Source organism: Perca fluviatilis, chromosome 23 (assembly GCF_010015445.1).
Source record: "Perca fluviatilis chromosome 23, GENO_Pfluv_1.0, whole genome shotgun sequence".
Taxonomy (NCBI): domain Eukaryota; kingdom Metazoa; phylum Chordata; class Actinopteri; order Perciformes; family Percidae; genus Perca; species Perca fluviatilis.
This window is the reverse complement of record NC_053134.1, coordinates 12,993,517-13,004,964: the sequence shown is the minus strand read 5'-3', so window position 1 is coordinate 13,004,964 and position 11,448 is coordinate 12,993,517. Positions and strand designations below refer to the sequence as shown.

Sequence of the window (11,448 nt, the reverse complement as noted above, 5' to 3'; positions counted from 1 at the left end):
ACCCGAGCCACGTGTTTAAAAAGTGCAAAACTAAGAACACAAATGGAAAAAATATGTAAAAACGTGTCTATAAGATATGTGCAATTGTTGCAAAGCCAGTGATATTCATGAAGTATAAAGGTAAATAAAATTGAAATAGAAAAGCAACATCGAAAATGTAAACCACAAGGCAATGCAGGCAAGTGTTCATAGTATTAAAAACATTAAAAAAAACAACCGTACAACCGTATTTTCCTATGTAAAGCACTTAGTAGCATTGTTAAAAAAAAAGTTATATATACAAATAAACGTTTATTATTTACAGTACATATGACATTTGCTGACTTAGTTTCCATTGGCTACACTTTGGAAACTTAGGCATCATACATTCCCCCTTTCCGATCACAGCGATTGTGCATTTTTGTTAAAATCGAAATCGGTCATTCACGCACCATTTATTGTGTGTAATATTTCCGATTGTTTATAAACGCCACACAAGACAGGGCAAACCACGCCCCTTTCTACTGAGACTCACTCAGCTCAACAGAAGCACCCTACCACCGTCGTTGTTGTGAAGTTATCTGCTTGCTGGGCTACAAACAAAGCCAAAAAGAACAACAAAAGCAGTTGAGGTTAATTATATAGCGTTAGTCTTAAAAAAGGTGCATGTCCTAATTTTGGAAAACGTCACTGCAGAGAAAGAGCAACTGACGCTCGACCAAAGTAAACTTTCCAAATTAACGTTACTCCAATTAGCATCACCTGTGTCGTTCAGGGCGATGTGCTATTTTCATGGCCTGTATACATTTCTACATGAAACTGTTGATTCCCCCAAGAGGTTGGTAGAATTTTTGTTCAGAAACATTCAAACAAACAATGTAGGACACATTTATTAAAGGGATTAAATCTGCACAACATTTTCACAGTGTTTCTAATTGGACCTAGCTAAGTACAGACAGATTTATTGTTTACCGAGGTAGGCTACCAGCTAATAAGAACACTATTGCATTGCTACAGTAGGAATACCAATCTAAAGCTAACGCAGTCTTTACAAATAAGTCTAATATAACAGTCCTACAATAAATCCTACCCCCATGAAGGTTATCATGTTCAGTATTTGTTCAAACTGTTTTAGAGAGACTTTATGATCAGTTCGGAGGCTGCAGTTTGTGCTGCTTTATACAGAGAGATGATTCTGTTATTTAGCTTACTGTCATTGATATATATGGGGTGGACAAAAAGATAGAAACAGCTGTCGTTATAACGCAATACAATTTAACAGAACCACAAACTGCAGCCTCCAAAATGATCATAAAGTTGAATCAACACATCTCTAAAACAGTTTCAACCAAAACATTAACCTTAATGAAGGTAGGATTCATTGCAGGACTGTTAGGCAGACTGCCTTAGTTTGAGCTAGCTGTCCCTAATAGACTAATAAGTGTATATGATAGTAAACTTACATAAATTAACATGACAGTTTACTTTTTTGAGTGGCCTAATTTTCTCTTCTCTTTTATAGGTCAACATGCTCGAGATCCAATTAGGTTACTACATATGAAAGGGATGTCAAATACATTTGGAAGGTAAAAGCCTCTCAGTATCATTGCCAGTTTACTGCTACTCTATACTGTAATAGCATTTAAAGGTATTGTGTCTCAGTTTCAGTATTCATTAAGGACTAAAATTATCCCTGACACGTGAGATTTTGGTCTGTATTGGTGGCCACACTTTAAAGTTTACTGGACTGCCCTAATGCTATAATCCTCCCCTACTTTGCACACCAAATAGGTACAAGGGACATAAGGTGATGAGATGGACAGTGTTTGGTGATGCTACAAGGTGACAGTTCCATGGATACCCGACTGAAAGGATGGAAGGGTAAGTTTCTGAAGATTTCATATCATAAGACACTTTGTCGTCATTGTAGGCATACAATGAAATTATGTTTGGTAAATTCCTGTGACCAGCAGCAATAGAGAACAAGATGAAAACAATTTTCATTAGAAGTTTTATTGCTCCAACTGGCCAGCATCCACAACTTAAAACACGCCTCAAGGGGGCAGCGTTGCATTACAAATCACACTTGGAACTCAGCCTCTCAAGCACAGGAGATGGCAGTGAGGCATCATTGATGCGGCTCTACGCAGGTACCCTGGCGTGTATTCAATATGATGGATGTTTTACATTAGTGTGTGGTGACAACAGCTTATGTTTGTGTCTCACTAAATGTCAGCCAGTATCATATTCAAAAATCTGGCAGGAGAGACGCAGAGTGTGACTCCACATTTTACAGCTTCCATACTGTGTAACTGACCTTCACACTACAATGTCTCACTGTAATGCCTCTGTCTTTGCTTTCAACATCTGCAGACAGGATACCATATTATTAGTATAGTATCAGTGTCTGCTAATGCTATATGATCGACAAACTATGGTCAGAAATGGATGGATATACTTTACACGGTTGCTTACAGAACCCTGTTAAGAGTTAATGATGAATTTGTTGAGTTCTCATTGCAAAAATCCAGCTTTCGGATATTATCAATTATAATTTGTTAGTCCTGCTTTTATATTTGTCTTTCTGACTCTGGTGACCATTTAAGGATTAAATGCTAACAAACTACCTTGGATTCTTGTTTTTGCGTCACCTTAGCAAAGTTGTAGCTACTTAGAAGGTACTGATTTTGCAGATTTATTTCTCAAGGGCACTGCAGTGGAAAACCATCCCATTAGGTAGGTGATGGTGTGACGTAGATGGAGTGAAAAGCTGGAGAGTGTTAATGAACTAAGGTCCTATTATTTGGTCCTATTCTGCTTTCTCCTGCATGGGCTGTGGTTGGGTATAGATAAGGCTTACAGCCTAGAGGTCTGGAATCAATAATGGATGTAATTGGTGAGGGGGAAGTGAGGATAATTGAAGGTAATTGTGTGGATCGTCACAAACCTTGGAGAGAGGTCAAGACAAGAGTAGTAGTAGACGAAGAGAAGTAGAAGGTGATGGGGAAAAAAAAAATGATTCCCTAGTTTTCCTATTGGCTGACCTACTGCATATAACATCTCCATGGTGCCAATCTCTCTTTCTAGACAACAAGATTTATCAAGCTAAATCACAAAATTCAGCTCCTACAAAGTATTCATCTCCCCTCAAACCACATAGATTAATTTGCTCAAGTAAAGTTCTGGTGTTGCGTTAAGAAACAAATTGAAATTTAACAGAGTAATTAGCAGTGATAAAGACTGCAAATATTGAGCTATATGCTATGAGTTTTTTTCAGTCTTATCACGTCCAGTCACTTTTTTAACAGTTTTTACATGCTAGAAAATCATGTTGCCTCTATATTTATGTTTGCTGTTTTACCTTCTCATAAACACAATTATGCTATTGTAACTGGCCTCTAAGACAGTGCATTGTGGCAGTTGTTGGATACCTGCCTTGTTTAAGGGCACCTGAACAGTACATATGGGACTGAGTGCGCAGTTTACTGCGTTGACTTCTTTGTCCAAATCATTTCAGCCGAACAAGATTAAAACAGGCAGATTTTTAAATCTCTAGCCATGCACAAGGTTGCAACAGCTTAAAGTCAAAGTGTAGGTGTTAACAGTACTGTAACTCGCATACCCAGCGTTCCTTTGGTAATGTGTGTCTTAGATCAATTTACTGATCAAAGAACACAAAGAATACTAATGTAGTAAATTTCCTTGATTATAAAGGATATTCCTTACCTAAGGTTGTTGGACTTTCCAGGGGTTCATACGTTGGCTATAACAGGTGAAATATTCTGCATGATCAGCAGGGGGCACAGGAGTACCATGCATTGAACCAAAACTAAACTGATCTACAAATTTTATTGCTGCTCTGCAGAGTCATGCCCACTGAATGATACAACACATTCATTCACTTTTTTTGCTCTTAGAGCATTCAGAGATTACATCCATCTAGTATCTTAGAGCAAGAATAAATCCAATATGTATGCTATGTTATCTTTCTGTGGATTCTATCTAATTTAGGGGTGTACTTTGCAGTTGAATTTACTTTCACTTTCAGAAAGTACATTTATATTGTATTTGCAATGAATACATAATATGTATTTAGTGTAACCTTGGAAGTACAAAATATTATTGTGGTGTTGCACTGAGAGTAACAACATTGCAGGAACAGTACAGCTTTCTTTGTCTTCACAGTGCTCAGTATGGACTTTAATACAGATAAGGCTTCACCTAAAATTGGGATACAAAAAGTCAAATTTGTCCCCGACAAAAAGGGCTGGGGACACTCTGTAGAATGTTGTGTCCCAATGCCAAACGATTTTAGAGACTGATTATTACTGGGCTTAGCACTGCCACCAAAGTTTGAAAAAAATGCTGTCCCTCCAATTATTTGCTCAAATGTGTACCTGTGATAGGGTACTTTACCAACTTACTTGCTGTAGAGTTGCATAAACAAAAGTCTATTGCACAAACTATGTAGTGATGAAACTTTCTTAATAACCTCAAGTACTTTTTTTTAGCATCGATCATATTTTTATTGCATATTGATCAGTATAATATCACTGATAGTCAATATCAGCAATATTATATCGCACTGTGGATGCTTTTCTTGTTTGTTTTAGTCTTTACCAATTGTGATATAGTCTACAAAGAACATATACACATTTCTAAGAGAACACAAGGACTCCATAGGTGAATGGGAGCAGTGGTTGGATTGACAAACTAAAGTGAGAGAAATTTTAGATGAGTAGGTAAATGCATTAATACAACATCAAGCACTTACTTTGATGTCGCATCCAGTGGTTTCCAGGTGATCACACAACTTTGCAGCTCTCCTGTCATTGGCTGGCTCAGAAGTAGCTGCTCTAGCATTCTTTCTTGTAGATCCCACTCCCTGGAGGATTTGGTGAAGGTTGTTGTCAGTGATGAATGCTTTTTGCAATTTAACCGGAGATTAGATTGGAAGTTCTTCTGTTTCTATGTAACTTACCATTCAGCGGGAAGGGAATATGAATAGATGTAGAACATTTAAAATATCTCACACACACATGGAAGCTAGTGAGGCACTTAGTATTTATTGATTCCATATTTTGGCTCTAGTTTACCTGCTGTTTCTTCATGTTTCCAACCATCTGCTCTACCACTCTCCTCAACTCTCCCTTTTTCTTGTAATGTATTATCTGTCCTTTCACTATCACTGGTATTTGTACAATGGTTCAAAACCGAGTACATGTAAATGCAAGAATTTGTAAGTAAGTTTGCCACTGTATATGAGTTGGGAAGGAGGAAGGCAGAGTTGTGTTTTCATTACAGATAGTCAAGTCAAGGCTTTGCTTTGATTCTCCAAGCACAGCCTGTTGTCAATAGAAACAGGAGTGTAGTAGAGAGGATGATAATAAAGGGCAAGAAAACAGATTGAAGGGAAAAACAAGCAGACATTGTAAAGGGAAGACAGAGTGAAACAACTATCAGGGAGCTGTCCCTCTATCAAGCGTCTGTCTCTTTCCTCCTTCACGATGTGTTCCCATGCCTAATTGGAAATGCAGTGTAGGTAATGAAGCTGTCTATAGACTCATTATTACAATATTCAGCATTAGCACAATGTATTGTGGACATCCAGGACAATAGTTGTGAAGAGGAGAATAGAAGAAAATGAAATGCACGAAGGACAATTTTTCAATTATGGAAGGGAAAAAATATCATTGTCAAGAATCTGCAAACTTTGATGTAAAAAAATATGTCGCAGGTGTACTATGATGTCTCTTCACACATGCTGATTGTTGTGACCAAGATAATTGGGCTCCTGTCGGCTTATTTAGTGCTACGAGTGCTCGTTTAACACCTGCCAAATGGGAGTATAGCCTCGTAAAACCAGACTGCTGTACATCTTGCAAGCTCAGTTTTTTACTGCAAGATTGTACATCATGAGCAAAGCAGAAATTGTGGGCTAGTGTTGCTAGAGAGTGAGAGTTTATCTTCACTCCTCAATCTTTGCTGTTCTGAGCTTAGTGTATGCTTGTGGGGAGCGACTTGGTCAGATTGTCATGATGATGATACTTTATTATTTTTTATTGTTATTCCAGCACCTGTGGTGGTTGAACTCTGACTAGCTGGAGACTCTGGTTGTTAGCAAAGAGGAGGAGGCGGGGGGGTGGGGGAGGACCCTCTGCTTTCCAAGTGAAAAAAGGTTCAGCTTTGTGTCTATCCATATTGTAGGTAATTATTCTCTCTGACTGTACCTGTTTTGCTTGGCATCACAGCTGCATAATCACAAAAGTCTCCTGAGCTTCAGCAGTATGTTTCCAACCCAACAAGTAAGATGTGTCACTCGCTGCAGGAGTCGAGTAAGCCTAGTTGAAATTCCATTTACGAAATAAATACTCAGCATGAAATTCTATTAGTTACAAACTGTGCACTAACACCATGACCTTAATTCTTGTCAAGCTGTAATATAAAACATGGTAATAGATTTATTTGTTTTAACCCATACTTAATGCTTGAAATAATTGCATATTTTGATGCCAGTGACTCACTCTGTCATACTTAATGGCACAATGTTTTCTCTATGATTTAATGAGCTTCATTAAGTTGTGACCCTGAGTTTTGGGTGTTTTTTTTCTAATGCTTATTCAGTAATATATGGACTGCTGTTATCATGCTTGGTGCTTGTAGAGTATAGTGTCATAAAGCATCATTAGATTTCTTCATGGTCATGTGTGTGTTATGTGATAATGTGTAGATATCTTGTCATATCTTGCTTATGACTATCTCTTGTCATGTCTTACAATGCAAATGAAGCACTTTACATACTTGTCTTTCTTGTGTTTATATTATCTCCCAAGCCATTTGTCCTTACAGTCAAATCTGTTCCCTGATGCTGATCCATTTGAAGCTGGAGAGAAAGAGCTGATGGGGGGCAAAAAGTAACTCTGTTTTTAAAGGCCAGCCACTTTCACTGTGTGCATAAGTTTGTGTGTGTGCTTGTGCTGTCCTTTCTCTAATTGACCAGCTGTAGCTACGTGTTCTGCTTCCTTAAAACCCCCATTGATCCCATGGCCGTCTCACAACAGGTCTTCTTGCTTTGCTTGTACCCTCCGTTCCAGGCGTCCATAACACCTCTGAAGAGGAGAGAAAGAACTGGTGGGGACTGTGCAGAGTGAGGGAGAATAGAAGAATTTCAGTGAAAGAGGGAAGCAAGTGGAGGAGAGAGATGGATGGAGAGAAAAAATATTGAAGGAAGCAGAAATTCAGTTTGGGAATAGATGATCAGGATGGGCAAGCTTGGTTTGTTTTTTTACTTTATGAATGCCTTTATGAAAACAATTTTTATTGTATATTAAATGTAATTATATATACCAAATCCCACTTCAGGAACCTACTCGATACAGTGTGCAGGAATCAATAAATCCATACCAGCACAAATTAATTGCTAAAGATTTCCAATGATAAAAGCAGCATACAGAAAAATGTCCCACAGTTTTCAGTCATTAAAATCTTAATGTACCCACTTTTCTTGAATGTCAAATTCAGTGACAGTAATATAGGCTAAGTGGAGTACATTAATGTGTTCTCATCTAAAATATATAAATGTATAGCTACCTGGGTGTCCTAGTCTGAAGCGAATGCCACATAACCTCATGGTCAGGGTTAGAATCTGTCCAAGCACCTTTTTTTCAGCCCTCTTGCTCTCAACTTCTAAAAGTCTTTAAAAAAATTGTAATTGGCTTTAGCGGTGGGCTAAGGTCACAGAATGTGGTACTTTCAGACTTGGCTGGCTTTGAATGCTTAAGCGCATTTTGGGAAACTTGGGAAAGTCTTGGTTTACAGTCAACGCAAAGATGGAACCCTGCCAAACATCCCACACCTCTGATTCCTCTTGCTCTTTAATATTATACAAACTTTGACCTTTCTTCCTCCAGGACTCTTCTTCGGGGTTGTGGGCCAGGGTCAAGGCCATTAAACCTGGCTTAATAAGCTCCATTAGAGGTCTGAAGGTCCAGAGTCAGCAAAGTCAGTCTGGATCTGTCAGCAACCTTCAGAGATGTTTTAAACAGTTTGTCTCTGTAACACCTTTATCTTCATCATGATACCCCCTGATACAGGTTGATCTCTTTTGATGTGTAGCCATGCACTGAAAGGAGAAATCTCTGCACGTAAGCGGCAAGGCCGAAAACCAACCTTGAATGCCGTGACCTTCGATCCCTCAGGCGTTTCACTGCATTAAGTACAAGTTAAGTGAAAGTGAAGTGAAAGTTAAAACTCTACCATGCAAGTAAAAGCCATATATCAACAACACCCAGAAACAGCACAAAGCCTGTGCCAAGGACGGTCTGGAAACATCCAGCCTGTAAAACCTCACAAAAGTGTGAGGCGTAACCCAGCTTGCCGCAGCACAAATTTCCTTCACTGACACACCCTGAAAAGGGCCCATGAAGTGGCCATGCCCCTTGTGGAATGAGCTCTCAGGCCCTGGGGGGCCTGCAAACCTTTATACTCATAGGCCAATGATATGGCCTCCACAATCCAGTGGGACAGCCACCAGGGGAGTAGCCCAGGACACGAACAGATGAGCCGCTTTTCTGAACCCAGCCGTCCAACTCAGATACATGTGCAGAGCCCGGACAGGGCATAACATGTGAAGTCTTTGCTCCTCTCCTGAGGAGAAAGGAGGCGGGTGAAAAGCCAAGAGCTCCACCGAGGGACACCTGTAGGCTGATTCTACCACCTTAGGCACAGAGGCTGGGTTAGACTGCAGACAGACTTTAGAGAGCCCTGGGGCAAACTGTAGACAGGTAGGGCAAATAGACCAAGCCTGTAAGTCACTTACGTGCTTTGCAGTGATTAAAGTTCATCCCTTCTGCCTCCATAGGCTCAAACGGGTGATGAGAGAAGGCGTCTAACATGACCGACAAATCCCACAGCGGAACCAGGGGCCTGGAAACTGGGCGCTTGCTGCGACAAACTAAGGGATGTTGACCCGCTGGCTTATCCCCGAAACGAGAGCTACGTATTGTAACTCCAGATTCTATGAGTATAGGCGTAGCCCTCTAAGGGCTGTCACTATTGGATTAATCCCTTCGCGCAACAGAGAGTGCACCGCTATGCTGTGGATGCATGGCGGGGCAGTCATCGAGTCAGAGTTCTCCCCGTCCCGCAAGATTCCCAGGAGGGACAAGGCGGACTGTGTAGCCCTTAAAAACGCTGTTATGTTTCCAACTCTAGCTGGAGTGAGACACTACATACAGCTCTTGGCTGCCCCAGCCTCAGCAGGGAACAGCCAAAGCTTAGCGATCATGGCGAAGACAGCAGAGCTAGCGGTCATGCTAGCGAAACGATATCGTTCAGCGCCGCGGCCACCTAGGTAGTACACTGGTACGCGCGGTCAGTGAAGCGAGCATGGACCTGGTTTCGGGGAGACAGCGGTGTGGGCTTCCATCGGTCGAAAAAAGGGGCCATCGAAAAGAGGTCCCCTTCCCGGCTGTTGTTAAAACGGCTGCAGAACTATTATCGTTAATATTATCGTTTATCACAATCATTTCTGGGACAATTTATCATCGAGCTAAATTTGTTATCTTTCTGATCCTTTGGCGGGGCCGCTGCCGAGGACATGGTGACTGGAAAGGAAGAAAAACGGCGTAAATAGCAGGCGCGTCATGATATGTTAGCCTGTCGGCAAGATTAGCACAAGGGGTTTAGCCCGAGCTAACGTTAACCGTGTACCGAAAGAGTTAGCCCATCATAACACATTAGCGTAACACATTAGCCAGAGGGTAAAAGAGTTACACAGCTAAGCAACCGACAAACAAATACCGACTAGCCGACAGAAGAACAGTTAGCCTTGACACAGACACTGTGTAAACTGTGTAACCACAAGGTAAAAACTTCTTGCAAAGTTCTTACTCAGCAAATCCAGACTGGGTCGGGAACTGCGTTCAGCGACGTAGTCCTTAACGGTCCGTCTGTGAACTTTTTAGCAGATAACCAACCAAGCTAGCCTAGAAGCGCTGAGGGAGCTTAGTGTAGTTTCTTCACGGGAAGAAAGCGAGAATGATTTGTAAGGAGCGTGGGGGCGTGGCCCTAGCACAGTTCAACCTGTCTGTCACGGACAGATGTGGTTTCGTTGGAGCTTCTATAGTTGGTCACGCCGAGGCGATTCCCATAGTGAAACACCGAACAAAGTTAGAAAAAGAACTTCCACTTAGATATATTGTGTGGCTTGATGCCTCACTCATATTTTTACTTTAGATTGATGCTTTGTGTCTGACTAAAATTAATTATACACTGTAAATGTTACTGTCACCTGTACTCTGAAAGCACTTGATCAAAACTAGCAATGTAGATAGAAACTCTCTACATGTTTAGCACTGGAGTTTGTTCTGTAGTGTCTTACTCTTGTGAGTCGATGCATTTTTAATGTGGACTTATTTTCAACTGAATAATTTCATGCATGGTCAGCAGCAGGGGTGATCCAGAATATGGGCAGAGCACAGGAGGTTTAACAGCGCAGGAAGTTTGAATGGACATGAAAATGCCTATTGTAACACTAGGTGTACTATGTGTTGAGTTTATATTATAATATACAGTACTGTGCAAAAGTCTTAGGCAGTGTGAACAAATGCTGTAAACTAAGAATGCTTTCAAAAATATAAATGATTGTTTATTTTTATCAATTTACAAAAGTGAAGTGAAAAGTGAGTGAACAAAAGAAAAATCAAAATCACATCAATATTTGGGGTTACTACCCTTTGCCTTCAAACCAGCATCAATTCTTATAGGTACTTGCAAAAAGTCAGGGATTTTGTAGGATTTGTCAGGTGTATGATCAACCAATTATAGTATATAGGTAGTTATACTGCATCAGCAAGGTCTCTCCCAGACAAATATTTCAAAGCAGACTGGTGTTGGGAATTCGTAGGGTACAGATTCAATCATTGGCAAATTATCAAAGATGTTTTATCAATATTAATAATGTTTCAAGATGTGCTGTTCAAGCTCTTTTGAAAAAACGCAAAGAAACCGGCAACGTTGAGGATTGTAGACGCAGTGGTCGGCCAAGGAAACTTGCAGCAGATGAAAAACACATTAAGCTTATTTCCCTTCGGTCTGGCCAGAAGTGGTCTTCATGGAAGAGTTGCAGCCAAAAAGCCATATCTCCGACATACACTCACCTAAAGGATTATTAGGAACACCATACCAATACCGTGTTTGACCCTATCCTATCAATATGAGCCAACATTTCTAAAGAATGCTTACAGCACCTTGTTGAATCAATGACACAAAGAAGTAAGGCAGTTCTGAAGGCGAAAGGGATCCCCCACACCATTGCACTACCATCTGAATGTCTTAACAGAAATCGAGACTCATCAGACCAGGCAACATTTTACCAGTCTTCAGCTGTCCAATTTTGGTGAGCTTGTGCAAACTGTAGCCTAATTTTCCTATTTTTAGTGGAGATGAGTGGTACCCTGTGTGGTCTTC

At 40.5% G+C, this 11,448-nt stretch overlaps 1 long non-coding RNA gene across 3 annotated transcripts in view; it reads left to right on the top strand.

Annotated features, from left to right (window-relative positions):
• The first annotated feature begins 509 nt into the window (after positions 1-509).
• The window catches only part of LOC120553123, a 104,142-nt gene continuing 93,203 nt past the window's right edge, over positions 510-11,448 (top strand). For all 3 annotated transcript variants that reach the window (XR_005638105.1, XR_005638106.1, XR_005638104.1), the window contains exons 1-3: positions 510-817; positions 1,502-1,565; positions 1,771-1,860. This is a non-coding gene — a long non-coding RNA (uncharacterized LOC120553123). The remainder of the gene's footprint in view (positions 818-1,501; positions 1,566-1,770; positions 1,861-11,448) is intronic.